Source organism: Pinus tabuliformis, chromosome 6, assembly GCF_031772625.1.
Source record: "Pinus tabuliformis cultivar Carrire ecotype Pingquan chromosome 6, CPIR1, whole genome shotgun sequence".
Taxonomy (NCBI): domain Eukaryota; kingdom Viridiplantae; phylum Streptophyta; class Pinopsida; order Pinales; family Pinaceae; genus Pinus; species Pinus tabuliformis.
This window is the reverse complement of record NC_142292.1, coordinates 924,868,699-924,872,513: the sequence shown is the minus strand read 5'-3', so window position 1 is coordinate 924,872,513 and position 3,815 is coordinate 924,868,699.

Sequence of the window (3,815 nt, the reverse complement as noted above, 5' to 3'; positions counted from 1 at the left end):
CTCAACCCAAGATCAACGTAGGAAAGGGTAATGAATATTCCGTTTAAAATAAATTTTAGACGCTTTGACACAACTTGTTTTTTCAATTTTTAAGAGTCGAGAAAAAACAAAAGATGACTCTAGTCTCCTTCGATTTTTAATGAGCCTGAAGTGACAAGTGCTTAGATGGACCTTTTCCGTTAAGGAGTCGGAAAAGGAACGAAAGGGACTGCTCTGGAAATCTAGGTAGAGGGATTACCAAACCAATCGCAAAACTGCAGAATACGTTTTATGGTACGGCAGTCAATCTTCCCAAATGTTGTGTTCAGTGCATTGCGATCGATAGGGCGGCAGACACAGCTTCCTATGGATAAAGGATTAAGCCTATTGGGGTCTCCAAAAATATACTCAACGGTACGTGGGAGCACAAGTCCGTACTGGCACTTATCATCTTAAAGTGGAGGAATCACCCAACCATCAGTGAGAACAACAGTTACCAGGCTTTACGACGCCGGAATACGTCTCTAGCCTAGACTTCTAAATGTTGTGCATTAAGTTCCAAAGCATTGTTAGATTCATTGAATTTATTTTAAGTTGATATTGTTTATGAAGTTTTCCTTTCAGGTTCACCACGAGATGTAGATGTAATTCCTAAAATGCAATCTAAGATGATAAACAAACTTTTTATCTCCTTTATGCAATGAAAATCCTAGCTACTAGGGAAAAGAAAGACAAAATCTTTTCACAAAGAGCAAAGAGCACACTCTAAATGCACTTTCCTAAATCAAGCCAATCAAACTGTCTATATGCAAATGCACATGCATGTATTTGTTTTTGAATTTCTTAGTATATGAATGCTAAAAAAAAAGTTGATGCATAAATCTGAATTTCTTTTCGAGCGACGAATATCAACAAGTTTCTTTTCGAAATAAAAAAATGGAAATGATCACAACACTTTACGATTTTGAACTGAATACTTGTTCTTGACACTAGAAAATTACAAATTCAGACCAAAAGCAATAGTAACAGGATAATCGACCATCAACAGCAATCAAACTCTTTCCTATGATTGAAATCGACACTTGCGACAGTTTCAAATCAAAGGACGATAGTACGATTATGCTACTTTTGCAAAGGAGAACTGTAAATGACTCAACAAACACACAAAAACATCTACAGTTCTTTTGTACAAAGGAGGCGGAATAACAGCAAGGAAAAGGGGTTTCTAACAGACATATACTGATCACAGGCAGCAAAATTCAGGAATAGAACTGGAAAGAATGAACCACAGAAGCCACAACTGCACAAAGCTAGTCTGATCAGTGCACCTGTAACACAGAGAATCTGAAATGCAGCGCAGGTTGTCGACTCGGGAAGTGCGCTGAAATTCAGAATCTCTGAACAGTACCTTCACTTGGCCAAAAACGAGACTCTGTTCGAATTCCGGGTCACAGTTTGCAGTTCAGTTCTTGGGTTTTGGCCGAGCAAAAAGTAATCAGTAATGCAAAAATCAGGGGTAGATCTAAGGAGGATCTAAGAGCTATCACAAGGGCAATCAGATAGTTTGTGAATCAGTTGTTTAAATCATAAACAGATCCAGTAGATGGATTGAAACAACAGTTGTCTACTTTGCATTTGTTATGGCAAATGCAGTTCGAATGCTGCTTGTAAGTTTAAGAAACAAACAAAAAAGAATGATAAACAAACAAACTAATTAGCTCCCCAGCGGAGTCCCATTTTTTTACAGGGAAAAGTGTCTATATAGAACTGCTCTATCCCACGTGTGACAGTTGCCTTAGAAACAAACAGAGAAAAGCTACTTTCGTTTTTCCTTTATGAATTATAGATAGAGAGGAACAGAAAGACCAACCTCTGTCTTGCGCTAATCTCCAGGTTTGATCCCTCTCTTCTTTGATAGTCCTCAGCTACTTGCTCCCTTGCACGCCCAGCTTCAAAAAGTACTTGTAAGATCACAGAAGCATAGCACTATACAAAGACATGGATCTATAATCATAAACAATCTAGGATCAGATGTAAATTGACCATAAAAATGTAGCAAGCATCAATGACACAAAAGCATGGAGGAAAACTTGAATAGCTTTTATTGATAAACAAGAAAAGAGCCAAGAAGTGTTACAACCAGTGGTTCTGACCCAGCATCAACCTCCCAGCAAAGAAGCCCCTCTTCACCTCAAACAAAGCTTAGATCACCCAACAATCTGATGTTTGTCTCAAGAAACCAACAACAATTCCTTACAATATGCAAAATTCCAGCCTCTGGATCTCTGGGATGAGGGATCCATATATAGATATCTGTAAGGGGGATGAGTCAGCTTGTGATTTGATTAGTGTCTTCTCTCTGATAGTTCTTGCTTCCACTTGGAGACTGATGGCCTCTTACTCATCCTTGGTCGAATTCAGTGAGGCAAGTGTCACAGGAGAAGATTCTGGAAGCTTCCATTGCCTCTCCACCTCGCCGAATGACACTGCCATTTGTCATTTCTCGCCCATCGCACCCCACAGAAGGGACTTTTGAAATGAAACGCACCCTCACAGTGTATTTTGGTGAGATGCAACGCACTTAGCCAGTGGATCAGCTACAATGATCCTGTTTTGACCAATTCTGAGCAGTTTCTCATGGAGAACTTCTAGGAGAAGTTGTAATCTGTTGACCTTGTTCCTTTAGTGGTTAGAACAACACTTTTAGGGACTTAGGAGCCCTTGGTTTATGGACATTTCATGCTTGGGGTTGTAGGGCACAAAAATGTCTATAACACAATTGAAGACGACATTATTCCCCATGTCCAAGATGTTGAGGATATCCTTCAAGATCAGGACTCTGTGTCCAAGGATGTCCCCTTTATGAAATAAATATAGGCATTATAGACTTACAAAAAGATAAATAGGTACAATGGTTGTTCTAATTCCTTGGAGAATCTTTTAACAATTCCAGAGCCCTGCAATTTACTTGTGGTTTCAGCTTTATTAAGGACTTGCTTGTAATTTCCCTTGTTCAGCAGGGGCTTCGCCATTTTCGTTTTAGTTCTGTTGTGGATCTTGAATGATTCTTATTTGCCTAGTTAACTGTTTGTAGGCAACCTAACTGTTTTTGACATTTCTTATTGGTAGGTTAATTGTTATTATCCAAATTAGTTACTGTAGTTGTAAGGGGTTCACGCTTGAATGTGTTCTGTTTGACCTTGCAATAAGAATTCCGGGAAATATTTTGAATGCTTGCTATTTGATGCCATTTCCATTCAACTGTACTGAGTTTTCAAACCATTTATTGATTTGTTTGGCATTGTCACCTCCAATTATGTTTTTATTTGGCAGCAGAAATACCTCTCCTGCATGTTTGATAAAACATTTAGTGTTTCGTGGCTGTCATTATTTGTAAACTCAATGTTTATGTTAATCATTAAACCACTGGAATATATTAAGCCGGGTCTATGTTATTGTCTTCTAGCAAATATAAGGGTCACTTGTATAAGAAAAGTGTAGATATCCTTGGGAATTTGGTCTATGTGAGTAATGGTTGAGCATTAGTATATATAGGAGATTATTATAGTCAATTCATATTTATTGTTCTATACTATCTAATGAAATTATGATAGTTTGGGTTATAACTTATTAGGGGTTACATTCTCTTAGTATCTTAGAAATTGTTCTGTAAGTTATCATTACTATTATTCTTGGGAGCTGTACTCTCCATCTATATTTGTCTGTCAATCCTTGTCATACTTTTTTGAGTAATTTGGATCTTATGCTTTCGGAATGAAGCATTCCTAGAAGGGAGGTAATTGTTATGGCCCTCGAGTGAATTTAAGGAGTCCTAG